The sequence below is a fragment of the Mustelus asterias genome, chromosome 15, assembly GCF_964213995.1.
Source record: "Mustelus asterias chromosome 15, sMusAst1.hap1.1, whole genome shotgun sequence".
In the NCBI taxonomy this organism is placed as follows: domain Eukaryota; kingdom Metazoa; phylum Chordata; class Chondrichthyes; order Carcharhiniformes; family Triakidae; genus Mustelus; species Mustelus asterias.
The window spans coordinates 26521651-26543969 of record NC_135815.1 but is presented as its reverse complement, the minus strand read 5'-3'; positions in this window follow the sequence as shown (position 1 = coordinate 26543969).

Here is a 22319-nt window from a genome sequence, read left to right as displayed (position 1 = left end):
AAAAGTATCATCTTTTGGAGGAGCTGCTATAACATTTCACAGGATGTTGGCTGAAGAGACTGGAACGCCATTCACCTCACCATCCTGTCCCGTTTAACTAACTCCGAGACTGGACTTCTCTTAAAAGATGTGGGGGGAAAATGTACATGTTCTGATGAGTTGTTCCCAGATATTTCTCCAAAAGAAGACTACACTGTAAAGCAGTGAAAATGACCGACATATGGGACAACCCCAGAAAGGGTCAGTTCAACAAACTAATCAAATAAACACACAACGAGTTCCAGGTCCTTTCATGTTCTGCTGATGATGTCTAAGTAACCAAGCGGCGCCCGTCCAGTAAAGGAATGATGTAAGCTGGTGTTGTGAGACTTCTTCCAGTAAAGGAAGCCAAACTCCAATCTTTCACCGTCTCAACAGAGAACACCTAAATAATCAAGTGGGTTCGGGCCACCCGGAGGGATCCATTCTCAGAATGAATCTCTTTGGCAGCGTTTTGCACCAGCACTTGGTTGTAAGGTCCGAGAGTTCAGTGTGCAGGATTCTGTGAAAGAGAAAGTGGCTTCCCTGTGCCTTACACAGGGGAGGGGAGCCGGGGGGAGGAGGATACACTGACACTGGCTGCTGAGGCAGCGGCGTGCTCACTCTGTGGAGGTCAGTGGGCCGTTATTAGCTTATTTAATCATCTTCTGCGCTGCAAGTATCCGGGGTCTTGCCACTGTATCGAGCGGGGAAATATAATTTGCTGTTTCCTTTGGGGAGTAAGCAACGCGAGCTGCTCCCTTTAAATTCCAGTGCGATTGCTAGTTGTCAGAAGGCAGGGCCGCTCAGTGTCAAAACAGTGACTGGAAATAGAAACGGAAACAACAAAGAGAAACACACAGGGCAAGAGAGGAGAAATGGAGGGGAAAGACACAGGGAGAGGTGAGGGCAGGGGGGGAGGGGGAGTGGGAGTGCTGGTGCGAGAGGGCGTAGGAGGCGAGTGGAGGCAGGATACAACTGAGTGAGTGAGCAAAAGAGAGAGTAAGAGAGAAGGAAGAGAAGGCTGGGACATAGACACAAGTAATGGAAGTGACACAGAGATGAAGAGGGAGTGAGTGGGACAGTGAAAGAGGCACACATGAGGAGACACGGGGCGGTGGGGAGACACACTGACACAGGGGGAAATAATGTGAGAGATATGAATAAAAGTGGGAGAAACAGAGAAAGAAGTAACCAGAAAGACATAAAGATGTATTTTCAGGTAATTAACTGTGCAGCCGTTCAGAACCGCGAAGCCAGGTACCTGTGATTTGAGGTGATATATTTAAACACAGGTATGTGTCTGTGGGATGGTAAATGTGAGCATTTTTTACATTTCACTTCCAGGACAGATCTGGTTTTAAGTGCACTGATTACTGATTGTCACGTGTTAAGGTGATGTACAGCTGCCCTCTCCCAGCACAATCACTTGCAGCATTTCAATGGATCTTTGAAAGACGCCAATGTGAGCATGTTCAGGGCAGAATAGACCGAGCTGTCAACTCCTTCACATTTGATCATATAAGAATGTCGAAAGGGTTGAATATAATATGCGAGGGGAACAAGGTTGAAAACTGGTTCCTTGACTAGCAATACCACACTTATTTATGTACTTAATACGGTCACACGATTTTGATTGAGCATATCACAGCAAGGGCATACTTATTATTCCTGCCTTGAACTGCAGTAGCTCATAAATGACCTATGAAGTCCTTTTCTTTAGCACGAGCTAAAGAAACTATCAAGTGTTCTTACCAGCTCCAGATGTGCTAACAGGCACAGTAAAAAAAATGTTCTGAAGACAGGCACCCACTGACTAAGGGGCCTCACTTACTCTTTGTGATTAAGTAATGCAGTGGCAGCTATTTGATAATGGAAGGCAGCGCATGTCAGACTGGCCCCTTTCACACATGTTCACACTGACATATACATTCAAACACACATAATCAGACATTCACACACTTCAGCGGGATTCCCTGGATAGTGAGCAGTTAGAAACCCAATCTGCTCCTTCTTTCTTAAGACCATAAGACATAGGAGCGGAAGTAAGGCCATTCGGCCCATCGAGTCCACTCCACCATTCAATCATGGTTGATTTCAACTCCATTTACCCGCTCTCTCCCCATAGCCCTTAATTCCTCGAGAAATCAAGAATTTATCAATTTCTGTCTTGAAGACGCTCAACGTCTCGGCCTCCACAGCCCTCTGTGGCAATGAATTCCACAGACCCACCACTCTCTGGCTGAAGAAATTTCTCCTCATCTCTGTTCTAAAGTGACTCCCTTTTATTCTAAGGCTGTGCCCCCGCGTCCTAGTCTCCCCTGTTAATGGAAACAACTTCCCTACGTCCATCCTATCTAAGCCGTTCATTATCTTGTAAGTTTCTATCAGATCTCCCCTCAACCTCCTAAACTCCAATGAATATAATCCCACGATCCTCAGACGTTCATCGTATGTCAGGCCTACCATTCCTGGGATCATCCGTGTGAATCTCCGCTGGACCCGCTCCAGTGCCAGTATGTCCTTCCTGAGGTGTGGGGCCCAAAATTGCTCACAGTACTCCAAATGGGGCCTAACCAGTGCTTTATAAAGCCTCAGAAGTACATCCCTGCTTTTGTATTCCAAGCCTCTTGAGATAAATGACAACATTACATTTGCTTTCTTAATTACGGACTCAACCTGCAAGTTTACCTTTAGAGAATCCTGGACTAGGACTCCCAAGTCCCTTTGCACTTTAGCATTATGAATTTTGTCACCGTTTAGAAAATAGTCCATGCCTCTATTCTTTTTTCCAAAGTGTACGACCTCGCACTTGCCCACGTTGAATTTCATCAGCCACTTCTTGGACCACTCTCCTAAACTGTCTAAATCTTTCTGCAGCCTCCCCACCTCCTCAATACTACCTGCCCCTCCACCTATCTTTGTATCATCGGCAAACTTGGCCCAGGGATGCAGATGCCATTTGAAATGCCCCTACCTGAGGTTAGGTACCTCAATAAAAGAGAAATAAGAAGCATACCTAAGATATCTGAATCTGGACGTCTTGCAACTTGGTCAGTGCTATGTTTTTCCTCTATTGAGCTTCTGATCTCAAGCACATCACGGTGGGGAGGTGAAGGTTGAAAAAAATCAGTGAGAGGCCGGTACATCAATGTGATTCAGAATAGCACTGTTGAAAACATTTAGAGCAAATCATCTCCCTGCAGACTTGCCCATGTTAATTCCACGACCCAACAACACAGGGTGGAAATTAAAAGAATAAATAAACAAAACATATTACAACATTAGTTGACCTTAACACGTGTTATTTTCAATGCCATCTCTTGCAAAATAATTTGAAGTTTTTGCAACACTGACAATGTCAGTCATGCTCTATCTGTGTACCTGTGATCCTGATCGTCACATCTGCGTCTGCCACTCCTGTGAGTCACAGAATGCATTGCTGAAGGTCAAAGGTCAGTGACATAGATGTGCAATTTAACATCGACAGGCTGTTAAAATCTGAACACCTTCCTGACAACAAGCATCGGACTATTTCTTTAACAGGGTAGTTTCTTTAGCTACTACATATACACTTGAAAATGTACTTACAGCAACATGGTTGATCACAATGAAATTCACTTGCCTTCATGTGGCATTCAAAGGAGCTATCTATGCATTCTCACTCCGCATCACAAATCAGCCAACCGTCCAACTGAGCTAACCAACTCTGGAAATATATGCTGGCACTAAATTGAATTTACTCTCTTAAACTTTGTTCGCAGTTCATTAAATCGATTGGTGTACAAACAATTAATGCCATAATGTGGGATGGATTCCAGATAAAAAAAAATATACAATGATGCATTGATTAAGATATATAATGGAATCATAGAATCCCTACAGTGCAGAAGGAAGCCATTCAGCCCATCAAGGTTGCACCGACAACAATCCCACCTAGGCCCTAACTCTCAAGAATATGGATCTGGAGACATTTTATTATAGAAGGGAGAACTGGACCACCAGGTTTTCGGAGAATGAGAAGTGTCCTTAGAGTAGAAAGTTAAGAGGTGTTAAGCTTCTTAGATGGAGTTGTCCAGGATCTACCCCTTTCTGGATTCAGGGAGTAGTAAAAGGCAACAACTGGAATTTTTGACCTATTTTGAGAAAGCTGGATGTCTTTTGTTTTTCTTTCATCTGCCTTTTCAAAAAGCAAAATTTGTTTCTGTTTATTGAGTTAATTGAAAAGGGTAATATAATAGGTACACAGGAATATTTAAAGTTTATTTATTTATTAGTCACAAGTAGGCTTACATTCACATTGCAATGAAGTTACTGTGAAAATCCCCTAGTCACCACATTCCGGCACCTGTTCGGGTACACTGAGGGAGAATTTAGCATGGCCAATTTGCCTAACCTGCACATCTTTTGGACTGTGGGAGGAAACCGGAGTACCCAGAGGAAACCCATGCAGACACAGGGAGAATGTGCAAACTCCACACAGGCAGTGATCCAAGCCGGGAATCGAACCTGGGTCCCTGGTGCTGTGTGGTAGCAGTGCTAACCACTGTAAAACCATGCCACCCTTATGCAATATTTTATTATGTTAATGTGTTAAATGTTGAACTGGATGCCAATTATAGTCATTCTCTTAAATGTTTCTCATTGTAATTCATAGCTAATTGCAAAATAAATATACATTTATACCCAAGTACATGCAATTGCTATGCAATAGTCACTGATACACATTCTGCTTTGGAAATATAAAAGGTAAAGTCCCAGATGACCATAGGCTGCCTTTCCCTTTGAGGGGATCACCACACCTCAGGCAAGAGAAGGTGGGGCCTTCATGAATAACCTCAGCCAGTACAGGAATTGAACCCGCACTGTTGGCTTCGCTCCGCATCACAAATCAGCTATCCTTCCAACTGAGCTAACCAACTCTGGAAATATATGCTGGCACTAAATTGGGTTTACTCTCTTAAACTTTGTTCGCAGTTCATTAAGTAGATTGGTGTACTAACAATTAATGCCACAACGTGGGATGGATTCCAGATAAAAAATATACAATGATGCATTGATTAAGATATATAATGGAATCATAGAATCCCTACAGTGCAGAAGGAAGTCATTTATCCCATCAATTTTGCACCGACAACAATTCAACCTAGGCCCTAACCCTGCTTATTAATCCCCCTGACACTAAGGGGCAATTTAGCATGGCCAATCAACCTAACCCCCACATCTTTGGACTGTGGGAGGAAACCGAAGCACTGAGAGGAAACCCACACAGACATGGGGAGAATATGCAAACTCCACACAGTCATCTAAAGCTGGAATTGAAGCTGGGTCCTTGGCACTGTGAGGCAGCAGTGCCACCTGGAATAAAGTTGGAAAAATTTTCAGTAGGAAGAGGATTGATGGTTGTCAATAGTGTAATAAATAGAGTGTGGGTGTGATAATTTGTGAAGGAAATGTGATGGTAAAAAAACAGGTCTTGGATGTGCAAGTTACAATAATATTCTGTAGTTTTCATTGATTTTACTTAGAGATAAGAAAGTTTCACATAAACCTGCCTTAGCAAATTAGATGGAGTGCACCATCTCCATGATAGACTCTCTGCAGAAGGAATGGGCTTGAAATAGAACACCAAAACCATCTATAGGACTGCCTTTCTCAGAAGCATGTCAAAGATACATCTCATAGTGATTCCCATGTAAATAGAATCACAGAACCATAGAATACTTACAGTGGAGAAGAGGCCATCAAGTCTGCATTGACTCTCTGACACAGTATCTTACCCAGTTCCACTCCCCTGCCCTGTCCCTGTAACCCCCATACATTACCCATGGTTAATCCATCCAACCTACACATCTTGGGACACAGATGCCATTGAGCATGGCTAATCCACCTAACCTGCACATCTAGTTTAGTCATTATGAGGGCATCATTACAGGAGCAATTTCTCAAAAGGAAAGATTCCATAAGAAGGTCATGGTGAAATAGAAGGCAATTCAGGCACTTGAGGAGTGTAAAATCAATAAGGAGCAGGTGGGTCTCTACTTAGTGTTGATAAGGCACCAGGACCAGATGAGATGCATCCAAGAATACTGAGGAAAGTGGACATGGAAATTGCAGAGGTGCTAGTCATAATCATACAGTCGTCCTTAGGCCCAGGAGTGGTACCAGAGGACCAGAGAACCTGAGGGCACAGATTTAAGGGAATTGGCAGTGGTGACATGAGAAAAAATGTTTTCACACAGGGAGTGATTAGGATCTGGAATGCACTGCTTGAGAGTGTAGTGGAGGTAGGTTCAATTGAGGCTTTCAAGACTGTTATCTGAAAAAGCTGAATGTGCAGGGCTGTGGGGACTGGGCAGGTTATAATGCTCCTACTCAGAACCGTGAAAGCACAATAGGCTGAATGGCCTCATTCTATGCTGTAACAGTTCTGTGCTTCTGCAAAAAAGAGCCTGTTAATTATTTGTGACAATATTAGTTAAAGAAATTATGCTAGTCAGTACACATGGAGAATTCTCTGTTTTTCTTCAACAGTGCCGTTGACTCTTTAATGTACATCTAGATCAGCAGGATAAGGAGACAGGATTTTAGCACTCCCTTTGCTTGGCACTGGTGATAATGTGGATTAGTTGAACTTGAACCCACAACCTACTGACACAGAGATGAATGTGCTACAAACTGAGATAAGTTGGGTAAGTCAAAAAGCCTTCTCTCATTCCATGTTTTCTCCAATCCCGAGTGTAAATTCCACATAATTAATACCAATCAAGGAACACCCAAGATAAATCCTATCTAAAGTAATGTCAACGTCATATCAATAGTTACATCCTTTGAAGAAAGTCAAATAGTTTTGTAATGTCACATTGAGTTATATCTAAAGCTTTGAATCAGTTACTTCCATGAATCAGTTACTTCCCCCCCCCCCCCCCCCCGCCCACCCCCAAAAGAAAGGTATAAGAATAGAGAAAGTGTCCGCACGACTAAACTATTTGGGAAATAAGCAGGCTCATATTTATGGTCCAATGCATGGCAATGGCTTTTGGGGTGACATTTAATGTTTGAAAAAAAAATTAAATATGGTTCCAGTTTTACTGATCAAAGTTTGAGTTCTTGCAAGTTCTCCCTACAAATAGTTTTAAAAGGTTTGTCAATAGTAGAAAGATCTTTATCATATTCAGTACTTACTCATGTCAGAATTAAATGGTGATTTGGAAATAAATAAATACATCAAAAAGTTTTTTTTTGGACAATTCATGCTATGTTTGAGAAGGATTCTTCCATGTGCAGCCAAGATTTGATCTTTGACCTATAATAGTGGGTGCTGATATTCAGAATCTCTTAATAGACTGCTCTGGTTCAATAATGTCTGATTTTCTGCTGTGGTTCAAAGCTGTCAGGATCCTTGGAGAAAAGAGCTGCTTGTATAGTTCAACCATATCAGCACAAAACTGAAGAATCAGAAAGTAATCTAAGAGTGACTTTATAGTATTGACAGTCTCAGGCCATTATTTCTAAGTGCTTTGACACTACTGAAGTGCATTCAATGACAGATGTGTAGTTTTTTCTCTGTTAACTGCACAAAATGTAACACAGAAACAAGAAATAAGATATGTTCAAGCTATTGGAATATTGGAATATAGGCCTCCAAATAGCTTGTGAGAGAGAAAGAGAGGAGCAATTCTGCAGGGAAATCACAGAGGTATGCAAGAACTGTAGAGTGTGGACATTGGGGGATGTCAATTACCCAAATATTGATTGAGATAACATTAGATGGAAATGAAAGAAAGGAATTTCTGAAAAGCATTCAGGAAAACTTCCTTGACCAATGTATTTTGACAGCAATTAGCAAGGGGATTTGCTAGATCTGGTACTGGGGAATGAGATGGGACAAATGGATAAACTGTCTATGGGAAATCACTTTCGTAAGAATGATCATTGTCTCATAAGTCTTAGATTTGTGATGGAGAAGAGCAAGAAACAATCTAAAGGAGAACTTCTAAATTAAAAGAGGGCTAACTTCCATGGGATGATTGTTTGATCCATGGTAAGTGGAAGTGGAGACCAATAGGAATAAATGTAATGGAACAATTAAATAGAATTACGTAAGATATACGGCACAGAAATAATCTATTCAGCCCAACCAGTTCATGGCAGTATTTATAGTCCACTCAAGCCACCACCCATATTTCCTCATCTAAATTGATCATCACAACCCTTGATTCCCTTCTCCCTCATATGTTTGTCTAGCGTGCCTTTAAAGGCATCAATGCTATTCATTTCAAACACTCCCCGTCCTAGTGAGCCCAATTCTTTGGGTAAAGAAGTTTGTTTTGAATTTGCTGCTGGATTTCTTGGCAACTATCTCATAAGTATTCTTTAGGGAGGAGATACATTAGGTACCAATTAGATCCATTCCAACTAGGAAGGAAGGTGCTAGAGGCAAAGCACTTGCTCCTAGAACAACAAAGGTGATAGCAACAATGATGAAAAGATGGAAAGAATAGATGATGCATATCAGGTGAATTCATCAAGAGCCAAGCCAAATACAATATATTGAGAGTGGAAGTGAAGAGGAAGATAAAATTGGCAAAAAGAGAATAGGAGAATAGAATGATAGTTAACATAAAAAGGAACAGAAAGATAATCTCCCAATATGTAAATAATAAGTAGCAAGTGGCAGGGTGGGACCTATTAGGGATAAGTAAGGTAATTTATACTCAGAGGCACAGAGCAAAACTAGAATACTGAATGAATACTTTGTATCAGTGTTTACTCAAGAAGAGGATTCTAACAAAATATTGATAGAAGCAGACATGGTAGAGGTAATGGATGAGTTGAACATTGTTGGGCAGGATGAACTGGGTTACTCAGAGTGGACAAGTCACCTGGTCTGGATGGCTTGCTAAAGGAAGTGGGGATGGAGATAACAGAAGGGCTGACCATTATTTTCCAATTTTTCTGAGGTATGATAGAGGTGCCAGAGGTTTGGAGAGAAAGACAAAAGTGACACTCTTTTTCGAGAAAGGGGTGTAAAGGTATTTCTAGAAACTACAGGCCGGTCAGTTTACCGTAGTGGTGGGTAAGGCTTGAGAAACAATAATCAGGGGAAGTCAACTTGGAGAAGTTTGAGTTAATTAAGGAGAGTCAGCACAGATTTGTAAAAGGAAGATTGTGCTTGACTAATCTAATTGAATTTTTGATGAAGTAACAGAGTTGCTTCACTTACAGAAGTTGTCCATATGGATTTTAAGTAAGGGTCGACAAAGTACTACATTAAAGGCTGGTTACCAAAACTGAGGCTCACGGACTGGTGTGGTCAATGTCAGTTTGCATTAAAAAATTGGTTTCAGGACGGGAAAGAGCGAGTTGAGGTAAATGGTTGTTTTTCAGATGAGAGGGTGGTAGACAGTGGTGTTCCCCAAGGGTCAATGCTAGGACCATTGCTTTTTTGCTACATGTAAATGACTCGAATATTGGAATACAGACAAAAATTTCAAAATTTGTTGTAATAACAAACTTGGAGATGTGGCAAACAGTAAGGATAGTATCAATCATCTAAAACAGGATATAGGTAGGCTGGCAGAATGGACAGGTCAGTAGCAGCTGGAGCCTGACACAGAGGAGTGTGAGGTGTTGCATTTTGGCAGAAGGGATAGGGCGAGACAATATACACTTAATGACACCATTCTAAAGAATACAGGAACAGAAGGACCATGATGTTCATGTGCCTAAATCCTTGAAGACAGCAGGACCTATCCAAAGAGCAGTTAGCAAAACATATGGGACCTTGGATAAAAATAGAAAATGCTGGATAAACTTCAGCAGGTCTGACAGCATTGTGTGGTGATGTGTGGATGGCGGGACTGATGTATGAGGAGAGATTGACTAGGTTAGGATTGTTTTCGCTGGAGTTCAGATGAATGAAGGGGGAATCTCATAGAGACTTATAAAATTCTAACTGGACTAGACAGGGTGGATGCAGGAAGGATCTTCCTGATTTGGGGGTGTCCTGAACCAGGAGTCACAATCTGAGGATATAGGGTAGACCATTTAGGACGGAGATGAGGAGACACTTCTTCACCAAAGAGTAGTGAGCCTGTGGAATTCATTACCAACTGTGGATGTAGTTGATGCTAAAACATTGAATGTACTCAAGAGGTGGCTAGTTATAGCACTTGGGGCAAACGGGATCAAAGGTCATGGGGAGAAAGCAGGATTAGGCTATTGAGTTGGACAGTCAGCCATGATCGTGATGAATGGTGGAGCAGACTCGAAGGGCCAAATGGCCTCCTCCTGCTCCTATCTTCTATATTTGTATGTTTCCATGGAGAGTAAAAGGGAGTTAACATTTCAGGTCCAATATGACTCTTCCTCAAAACTTGGGATCTTGGGATCTTCTTGGGATCTTCGTCTTCCTAAAGAAAGGTATTGAGTATCAAAGCAAGAAAGTTATTCTGAACCTTTATAAAACTCTGGTTGAACCACAGCAAGAGTATTGCATTTTGTTCTAGTCACCACACTTTATAAAGGTGTAAAGGTCCTTGAGAGAGTGTAGAAAAAATTAATCACAGTGGTTCCAGGGATGAGGGACTTTGTCTACAAGGTTACATTGGAAAAGCTGGTGTCATTCACTTGGAGCAAAGAAGATTTAGGGAATATTTGATAGAGTATACAAGATTATGAAAGGTTCAGATAAGGCAGATAAAGAAAAGCCATTAACTGATCGTACAAGGAATTAGAGGTCATAGATTTAAGATTTTTGACAGAAAATGCAGGGGCGTTGATGTAGATGTGAGGAAGAACTTTATTATGCTTTTTCTTTATTCTTTGATGGGATGTGCAAGTCACAGGCCAGTATTTGTTGCCTATCACTAATTGCCCTTGAACTGAATGGCTTGCTCAGCCATTTCAGAAGTCAGGTAAAAGTCAACCACAGTGCTATGGTTCTGGAGTAGGCCAAACCGGCAGAGGATGGCAGATCTGCTTCCCTAAAGGACATTATTGAACCCGATGGAGTTTTAATTATAATCAGTGATAGTTTCATGGTCACCATTACTGAATTTAACCTTCTATTTTGGATGTATTAACTGAATTCAAATTCCACCAGCTGCTCTGGTGGGATTTCAACCCATGTTCCCGGAGCATTCGCCTGGGTTTCTGGATTACCTGTCCAACACATTACCATTGTGCCACTGCCTCCCTGGCATTGAGTGGGAATGACCTAGAATTGGCATGACCTGGAATTGGCCACAAGGGCAGCGGAAGTTCAGACAGTTAACAATTTCAAAAGGAAATTGGAAGAGTACATAGGGGAAATAAACCTGTAGGACAACAGGGACGGGAGGAGGCTGGGGTGTGGCGATGACACTGCATGGGACCAATGGGCTGAATGGCCACCTTGTGTGATATAATGACTATGATGTGATAACATGCGTATCCCCAAATGTGCACTCAGATTACAATCACTTATTTAACTAAAGTAAAAGCAGGTAGCTGGTTCTATGGATCACCATATTATCAGCAGTGCTTGACTAGATTACATGAGATTTACTCACCGACATGGGTGTAAAATGGGAGTGTGGTTCACAAAGGTTTAGAAAATGTGCCTCATATGGTGTAGTGGGCAAATGGCAGACCAGGTTGTGCTGTGGGCTGCGATTTGCATTGATCATTCGCAACAAAAGAACACAAGTGTGGGACAGGCAGGGAGCTCCATTCCCAGGTGAACAATTTTTAACATAAAAAGAACACAGGCGACAACATCGCAACTCTTAGAACATTAAAGTGATTCCATAATGCTTGAAACATTCCCAGGAGATCCACTGGATTATCTGGGCACTGTTAAAATATGGCTTTTACTACACCATTGCAAAACCTAAGCAATATGATACCATCCATTTGAGGTGTTCTCACTTCAGTATGCCCAGGAGTGAGGATGTCAACCTGACTCCCAAATTACACAAACACTTTTGTTTTGGTGCGCATCCAAAAATGACTTTCATCAAGACAGAAACTGTCATGTAATGACACTGTTGAAGAATAAATGGGAAGTAAACATTTTTTAATGGATTTTTAAAAATTATGATTGATTGCTTTTATAACTATATGCAATTATAAGACAGCATGCAAATTGCAATGATCAAAACTGAATGTATTTCTCAATTTTTATTTGCAGTGGGTGGTGTATATAATGCAACAACTTTTTGTGTGTTGAATCACTTGTTCCAAGTATTCAAACATATGAATTAGGAGCAGGAATAGGTCACTCAACCCCTTGATCCTGCACCACCATTCAAAAAAGTCATGGCTGATCTGATTACAACCTCAATTCTGCCCTTGCCTACCCTTGATAACCTTTTACCCCTTTGTTAATCAAGAATCTATCCAGCATTAGAAATATTCAAAGACTCACCATCCACTGCCTTTTGAGGAAAAGAGTTCCAAAGACTCATGACCCTCTGTGAGAAAAACATTTATTCATCTCTGTCTTAAATAAGCAACTTTATTTTTAAACAGTGACCCCTAGTTCTGGGTTCTCCCACATGTGGAAACATTCTCTCCACATCCACCCTATCAATACCCCTCTGGATCTTAAAGGTTTCAATCTTACTCTTTAAATTTCAGTGGATACAAGCCTAGCCTATTCAACCAGCACAGTGGCACAGTGGTTAGCACTGCTGCCTCACAGCGCCAAGGACCTGGGTTCAATTCTGGCCTTGGGTCACTGTCAGTGTGGAGTTTGCACATTCTCCCCTTGTCTGCGTGGGTTTCCTCCAGGTGCTCCGGTTTCCTCCCACAGTCCAAAGATGTGCGAGTTAGGTTGATTGGCTATGCTAATTTGCCCCTTAGTGTCAGGGACTAACAGTGTAAATATGTGGGGTTACGGGGGTAGGGTCTGAGTGGGATTGTTGTCAGTTCAGGCACCATGGGCTGAATGGCCTCCTTCTGCACTGTAGGGATTCCATGATTCTAACCTTTCCTCATAAGACAACCTTACCGTTCCTGGTATAAGCCTATCATAGAAATCATAGAAACCCTACAGTACAGAAAGAGGCCATTCGGCCCATCGAGTCTGCACCGACCACAATCCCACCCAGGCCCAACCTCCATATCCCTACATATTTTACCCACTAATCCACGCATCCCAGGACACTAAGGGGCAATTTTAGCATGGCCAATCAACCTAACCCGCACAACTTTGGACTGTGGGAGGAAACCGGAGCACCCGGAGGAAACCCACGCAGACACGAGGAGAATGTGCAAACTCCACACAGACAGTGACCCAAGCCAGGAATCGAACCCAGGTCCCTGGAGCTGTGAAGCAGCAGTGCTAACCACTGTGCTACCGTGCCGCCCAAAAGTAAACCTTCCCTGAACTGCTTCTAATGCATTTATTACCCTTAAGTAAGACGACCCGTACTCTACACTACTCCAGATGTGGTTTCACCAGAGCCCTGTACAACTAAATGGCATTGTTATTTTTGAAAAATAAAGGCAATTATCTGTTTTAATCACAGTATCATCAAATTAGTACAGTCAGGCCAGTCAGGTCATAGAACTATAGAATCCCTACAGTGCAGAAGGAGGCCATTCGACCATTCAGCCCATTGAGTCCACACTGACTCTCCAAAAGAGCATTTTACCCAGGGCCAACACCCACCATGGCTTATCCACCTAACCTACACATCTTTGGATTCTAAGGGGCAATTTAGCATGGCCAATCCACCTAACCTGCACATCTTATTACCGTGGAAGGAAACCAGAGCACCTGGAGAAAAGCCATGCAGACACTGAGAGAACGTGCAGATTCCATACAGAGTCACCTGAGGCCGGAATCAAACCCGGGTCCCTGGCACTGTGAGGCAGCAGTGCTAACCAGTGTGCCACCATACCACCCGTTCTAATGATCATTTTCTAGAAATATATTGAGAACCACTTCCAGACCATCACAACACATCTTAAATGTTGCTTTCCCAGCTTTTTGCCTGAAAGGCTATGACATGAGATAACTATTCTATTTTTGTAGAATATTATAGCCATTTGCTCTTTCTTGCCTACTCACTGCCCTTGCCCTATGGTTGCAATTGATAACATTTTGCCTGTGCAATTTCCTCTAAATCTTATTATATATTAAAAGTACTGAACAGATTCCAAAATTCAATCTCAAAAGATACTGTCAAGATTTATCAATGAGAAATCTCTTTTTTTAAATTGTCAATATTTACTTGCCAGTTATAACATACAGGACCAGTTATGCCTGTAGGTGGGAATAAGTTTGACATGTCACTTAATATTAGCTTTATCACCTGCGTAGTATTTTAGTTGGTTGAGAGCTTTTTCCCAGTCTAGAGAAGCAAAATCACACCGATACTACCTCTATTCACTGACAGCCATTCACTCCTAATCAGAAATTCCTCGGATGTTCCTGCACTATTTGAAAATCAACACCTAGGTAACTTAGAAAGCTGACCCTTGACCTCTGTCTCTACTGCAATTTTGCCCATTGAGCCCATCAACCTATTCACTCTTCAGCCCAAACAGTATATCTATCACTGGCCACACTATCCCACAGATGCTCCACCATATCACAGTCTCCAGTCCCACCTCACTTTGACCAAACTGGTGTTAACATCCAGGCCGGAAACTCCAAGGTGTTTTATGAAGATAGCCTAGACCCTAAGTTTTATATTTGTTTTTGGCACAGTGAGCATAAGGTGTTTCACTCCAGGCATGAATCAAGTGACGCACCAGGAAGCTTTTATCAAACAAAGTTTATTTAAGAACACAGCTGAAATATAATAAAAAGATTTAGCATAACTTTTACCAATTATCAGATTCAAACAAGATACAGTATAAACCTTAACAGCTAGCTATCTATGTTGTTCCAAGTCAAACACTATCCCATAGACATACACCCTTTTCTTGACTTGGCACAAAAAACAAGTATGTTCACGTGATTGCAGCTTTTTAACACCTGCTTGAATTGATCCTTTGAATGTTGGATGAAATCTCTGAGGCTTCCCAGTCTTGGAACTTTCAGAAAGCATCAAGAGAGAGAGAGAGAAAGAGAGAGACTGCCTTCTTCCTCCAGCAACAACTGGGAACCAAAACTAAAAACTAGACTTTCCTGTGGAAAACACTATCCCCACTCATATCACCTGACTGTTGATCATCCCCAAATCAAGTTCTAGTCAGCAATCCCCAAAAGACCATAAAACCCCAGAACAGTGCATTAGTCCAGATTAAGATCAACATGATATCAATTATACTGCCTCAGCAGCAATAAAGGATACCGGTCACAGAAATCATGGCACCAATAAAATACTAGGGCCAGCTTGAAAAACCTGCAGAGAAGCATGATCAGACGTGATAGAGGCAGAGGGATGAAGGGTGGGGAGGTGGCATTGCTAGTCAGGGAAAATGTTACAGCAGTGCTCAGGCAGGACAGATTTGAGGGCTTGTCTACCGAGGCCATATGGGTGGACCTGAGGAACAGGAAAGGTATGACCACATTAATGGGGTTGTATTATAGACCACACAATAGTCAGCGAAAATTGGAGGAGCAAATCTGCAGAGAGATAGCAGACAACTGCAGGAAACATAAAGTTGTGATAGTAGGGGATATTAATTTTCCACATATAGATTGGGACTCCCATATAGCTAAAGGTCTAGATGGGTTAGAGTTTGTAAAATGTGTTCAGGAAAATTTTCTAAATCAATATATAGAGGCACCAACAAGAGAGGATGCAATATTAGATCTCCTATTAGGAAACGAGTTAGGTCAAGCGACGGAAGTGTGAGTAGGGGAACGCTTTGCTTCCAGTGATCATAACGCCATTAGTTTCAACTTGATCATGGATAAAGATAGATCTGGCCCTTGGGTTGAGGTTCTAAACTGGAAAAAGGCCAAATTTGAAGAAATGAGAAAGGATCTAAAAAGCGTGGATTGGGACAGGCTGTTCTCTGGCAAGGATGTGATTGGTAAGTGGGAGGCCTTCAAAGGAGAAATTTTGAGAGTGCAGAGTTTGTGTGTTCCTGTCAGGTTTAAAGGCAAAGTGAATAAGAATAAGGAACTTTGGTTCTCGAGGATATTGGAACTCTGATAAAAAAGAAGAGAGAGATGTATGACATGTATAGGCAACAGGGAGCAAATAAGATGCTTGAGGAGTATAAAAAGTGCAAGAAACTACTTAAGAAAGAAATCAGGAGGGCTAAAAGAAGACATGAGGTTGCTTTGGCAGACAAGGTGAAGGATAATCCGAAGAGCTTCTACAGGTATATTAAGAGCAAAAGGATAGTAAGAGATAAAATTGGTCCTCTTGAAGATCAGAGTGGTCGGCTATGTATGGAACCAAAATAAATGGGGGAGATATTAAATGGGTTTTTTGCATCCGTATTTACTAAGGAAACTGGCATGGAGTCTATGGAAATAAGGCAAACAAATAGGGAGGTCATGGAACCTATACAGATTAAAGGGGAGGAGGTGCTTGTTGTCTTGAGGCAAATCAGAGTAGATAAATCCCCAGGACCGGACAGGGTATTCCCTCGGACCTTGAAGGAGACTAGTCTTGAAATTGCAGGGGCCCTGGCAGATATATTTAAAATGTCGGTATCCACGGGTGACGTGCCGGATGATTGGAGGATAGCTCATGTTGTTCCGTTGTTTAAAAAAGGTTCAAAAAATAATGCAGGAAATTACAGGCTGGTAAGTTTGACGTCAGTAGTAGTTAAATTATTGGAAGGAGTACTAAAAGATAGGATCTACAAATATTTGGATAGACAGGGACTTATTAGGGAGAGTCAACATGGCTTTGTGCGTGGTAGGTCATGTTTAACCAATCTATTAGAGTTTTTCGAGGAGGTTACCAGGAACGTGGCTGAAGGGAAAGCAGTGGATGTTGTCTACATGGACTTCAGCAAGGTCTTTGACAAGGTTCCGCATGGGAGGTTAGTTAGGAAGGTTCAGTCGCTAGGTATACACGGAGAGGTAGTAAATTGGATTAGACACTGGCTCAATGGAAGAACACAGTAAGAGTTTTAACAACACCAGGTTAAAGTCCAACAGGTTTATTTGGTAGCAAATGCTATTCTCTTTTGGAGCGCTGCTCCTTCGTCAGATGGAGTGGATATCTGCTCTCAAACAGGGCATACAGAGACACAAAATCAAGTTACAGAATACTGATTAGAATGCGAATCTCTACAGCCAACCAGGTCTTAAAGATACAGACAATGTGAGTGGAGGGAGCATTAAGCACAGGTTAAAGAGATGTGTATTGTCTCCAGACAGGACAGCCAGTGAGATTCTGCAAGTCCAGGAGGCAAGCTGTGGGGGTTACTGATAGTGTGACATAAACTCAAGATCCCGGTTTAGGCCGTCCTCATGTGTGCGAAACTTGGCTATCAGTTTCTGCTCAGCGACTCTGCGCTGTCGTGTGTCGTGAAGGCTGCCTTGGAGAACGCTTACCCGAAGATCAAAGGCTGAATGCCCGTGACCGCTGAAGTTGTTCCCCCACAGGAAGAGAACAGTCTTGCCTGGTGATTGTCGAGCGGTGTTCATTCATCCATTGTCGTAGCATCCGCATGGTTTCCCCAATGTACCATGCCTCGGGACATCCTTTCCTGCAGCATATCAGGTAGACAACATTGGCCGAGTTGCAAGAGTAGGTACCGTGTACCTGGTAGATGGTGTTCTCACGTGAGATGATGGCATCCGTGTCGATGATCCGGCACGTCTTGCAGAAGTTGCTGTGGCAGGGTTGTGTGGTGTCGTGGTCACTGTTCTCTTGAAGGCTGGGTAGTTTGCTGCGGACAATGGTCTGTTTGAGGTTGTGTGGTTGTTTGAAGGCAAGAAGTGGGGGTGTGGGGATGGCCTTGGCGAGATGTTCGTCTTCATCAATGACATGTTGAAGGCTCTGGAGGAGATGCCGTAACTTCTCCGCTCCGGGGAAGTACTGGACGATGAAGGGTACTCTGTCCACCGTGTCCCGTGTTTGGCTTCTGAGGAGGTCGGTGCGGTTTTTCGCTGTGGCGCGTTGGATCTGTCGATCGATGAGTCGAGCGCCATATCCTGTTCTTATGAGGGCATCTTTCAGCGTCTGGAGGTGTCTGTTGCGATCCTCCTCATCCAAGCAGATCCTGTGTATACGGAGGGCTTGTCCATAGGGGATGGCTTCTTTAACGTGTTTAGGGTGAAAGCGGGAGAAGTGGAGCATCATGAGGTTATCCGTGGGCTTGCGGTAGAGTGAGGTGCTGAGGTGACCGTCCTTAATGGAGATGCATGTGTCCAAGAATGCAACCGATTCCGGAGAGTAGTCCATGGATGGAACTTGTTGATGTCATCATATAGTTGTTTCAGTGATTGTTCGCCATGAGTCCAAAGGAAGAAAATGTCATCAATGTATCTAGTGTATAGCATCGGTTGAAGGTCCTGTGCGGTGAAGAAGTCTTGTTTGAACCTGTGCATGAATATGTTGGCATATTGAGGTGCGAATTTGGTCCCCATGGCTGTTCCGTGTGTCTGGATGAAGAACTGGTTGTTGAAGGTGAAGACATTGTGGTCCAGGTTGAAGCGGATGAGTTGTAAAATTGCATCTGGAAACTGGCAGTTGTCGGCGTTGAGTACTGAGGCCGTTGCAGCAATGCCATCATCGTGGGGGATGCTGGTGTAGAGTGCCGAGACATCCATTGTGACGAGGAGTGCTCCTGGTTCAACTGCTCCATGTGTGTTGAGTTTCTGTAGGAAGTCCGTAGTGTCACGACAAAAGCTGGGGGTTCTTTGTACAATGGGTTTCAGGATGCCCTCGACATAGCCGGAGAGGTTCTCGCACAGGGTCCCATTGCCCGATACGATGGCACGGCTGGGTGTGTTTGCCTTGTGTACCTTCGGGAGGCAGTAGAGATCTCCAACGCAGGGAGTATGTGGGATGAGAGCACAGAGGGTGCTCTGAAGGTCCGGATCAAAGGTCTTGATCAGAGTGTTAAGTTGACGGGTGTGTTCTTTGGTCGGATCTGCGGGTAACTGTCTGCCAGTCCAACGCCGGCATCTCCACATCAATGGAAGAAGCCGGAGAGTGGTAGTGGAGGATTGCTTCTCTGAGTGGAGGCCTGTGACTAGTGGTGTGCCACAGGGATCAGTGCTGGGTCCATTGTTGTTTGTCATCTATATCAATGATCTGGATGATAATGTGGTAAATTGGATCAGCAAATTTGCTGATGATACAAAGATTGGAGGTGTAGTGGAGAGTGAGGAAGATTTTCAAAGCTTGCAGAGGGATTTGGACCAGCTAGAAAAATGGGCTGAAAAATGGCAGATGGAGTTTAATGCAGACAAGTGTGAGGTATTGCACTTTGGAAGGACAAACCAAGATAGAACATACAAGGTAAATGGTAGGACACTGAAGAGTGCAGTAGAACAGAGGGATCTGGGAATACAGATACATAATTCCCTAAAAGTGGTGTCACAGGTAGATAGGGTTGTAAAGAGTGCTTTTGGTACATTGGCCTTTATAAATCAAAGTATTGAGTATAAGAGTTGGAATGTTATGGTGATGTTGTATAAGACATTGGTGAGGCCGAATTTAGAGTATTGTGTGCAGTTTTGGTCACCTAATTACAGGAAGGATATTAATAAGGTTGAAAGAGTGCAGAGAAGGTTTACAAGGATGTTGCCGGGACTTGAGAAACGGAGTTACAGAGAAAGGTTGAATAGGTTAGGACTTTATTCCCTGGAGCATGAGGGGAGATTTGATAGAGAAGTATAAAATTATAATGGGTATAGATAGAGTGAATACAAGCAGGCTTTTTCCACTGAGGCTAGGGGAGAAAAAAACTAGAGGACATGGGTTAAGGGTGAAGGGGGAAAAGTTTAAAGGGAATATTAGGGGGGGGGGGGCTTCTTCACACAGAGAGTGGTGGGAGTGTGGAATGAGCTGCCAGATAAAGTGGTGAATGCGGGCTCACTTTTAACATTTAAGAAAAACTTGGACAGGTACATGGATGAGAGGGGTGTGGAGGGATATGGTCCAGGTGCAGGTCAGTGGGACTAGGCAGAAAAATGGTTCAGCACAACCAAGAAGGGCCAAAAGGCCTGTTTCTGTGCTGTAATGTTCTATGGTTCTATGGTTCTATGGAAAACATATTTCCCAAAGGCAAAGCATCATCACATTGACTCAATGTCTGGTCCCATGGCTTCTCTCCTACACTACCTAAGATATAGAACCACCCCACTGAACCACTTACCAACCCCCAACTTTTCCCACTCATAATAGCATTGCCAATTTTCTCTGCCCTTTCCGTTCCTCCCCCATCCTCTCCTTTCTTTCTCCCTCTCAATCCTCTACCTCCTTCTATCTTGTCCCTAATTCCCACTAGCTTTGTGAAGATACAATTTGGAAATCACCCTATTATCTATTTGAAATCAGACAAAGAGAAACCCTAATTTGGGGACGGAAGAAATAAATGAGAGGGGAAAAAATGGTCATGTATGTGTGGAGGGCTGCTTTTCCAATTTGAAAGAAGCATGAGTAGGCAATCCATCCACCTCTGTTCATTCAACACCCGAATTAGCCCAGATGCAGTGTTGTTTGATAGCATTAAATCATACATTAATTATATTCTGGAGCAGTTTATGTGCTTATGGTGATGTGTACTTGCCCATTCCACAATCTGTTGTATTGCGAGGTCAATTCAAATGGTAATACTGTAACAAGAGTAGGTCACAGATGTCCCTGACAAATAATGAATAGTTAACGAGAAATCACAAGCTTTTCAGACAGGACACAGTCACAGCTTTCAAGGCTAAATAACTAGTATTCAGTTTTTTTAAATATTCTGTTTTCCTCAATATACCACTCTAACAGTTTTAGTAAATGTTGATGTTTCCCTTTAATCGCAAAATTGTCAGCGACACACTTCAAAGTGAATTGGAAATTAAAGAGACATATTTCACAAGTAAAGGTTCTCCATTCTGTTAAATGGTAGGGTTGGGGGAAGGGATTAATAATTAGGCTTATTATTATTCAAAAAGAAACAAAGGTGCTGGAACCAATTCATTTAGAGGTGTTAATGTGTAAATAAAGTTGAGATTCTTTTAGGCTCACATATATTGGCATTTATTTAAATAGATTATTCTGTGCTGCCTTATTAAGCTGTAGTAACCAATTACCATGGAGCTGATGGGATCAAAATAAGGTTAGTAATAGGGAGAAGGAAAGGGAGAGGAAGCTAGTTTCCCACTTAGTTATATTTATAGATGTTATTGTCTTGCAAGTTGCCATCAGTTTTGGCCTTGTCAGTCTGGTGCTTAAGTGGGTGTCTGAAAAACTATAAAATGTAAACGAAATATCAGATTTCAAAGTTTAAAATGCAAGTCAATTTTCTCCATTTACTTCTAATTTGGAGGAATTATTATTTTTAAATATTCCCCCCTCCCCCCCATCTGCCTTGAAGACATGGGGGCAGAATTGGTCAGTATCACTTTTGATTTGATTTGATATTGAGATACAATGAAAAGTGTTGTTTCTTGCACGCTGTACAAACAAACAAAATATACCTTTCATAGAGGACATAAGGGAGAAGGAAAGAAGAAGGTGCAAAGTTACAGATATAGCTAGGGTGTAGAGAAAGATCAGCTTAATGTACGGCAGCTCCATTCAAAAGTCTGATGGCAGCAGGGAAGAAACTGTTCTTGTGTCAGTTGGTACATGGTCTCAGACTTTGTATCTTTCTCTTGACTGAAGAAAATGGAAGAGAGAATGTCCAGGGTATGTGGGGTCCTTGATTATGCAGGCTGCTTTTCCGAGGCAGCGGGAAGTGTAGACGGAGTCAATGGATGGGAGGCTGGTTTGAGTGATGGACTGGGCTACGTTCACAACCCTTTATAGTTTCTTGCGGTCTTGTGGTCACATTAACAGATGATAGTGAATTGGTAGCCAGTTTTATTCCTCTGCTGATTGATTTCAACAGAATTGGCCAGATTGTAAAACAGACTGCTGATTTGCTATTGCATGAGTAGAACTAATGTGAAATATCAATTTGATTCCAATTCACTCTTTGTTAAGCACAGTTCCATAGACTTTAGGCACCTTTTGGTAGTTCACTCAAATGGCCATCATTCAGCCTGGGCCTTGACAGTGAGTTGGCCGAAAGCCAATCAGAAGGAGCAGCTTGTCTGTTTTTCCACCACCCCCCCCCCCCCCCCCCCCCCGCCACCCCCACCCCCAATCTATCTGTGCAGAGGCCAATTTTTGTTCCTGTATCAGCATTTACTTAAGATCAACCAATTTTGCACAGACCGTGGATTT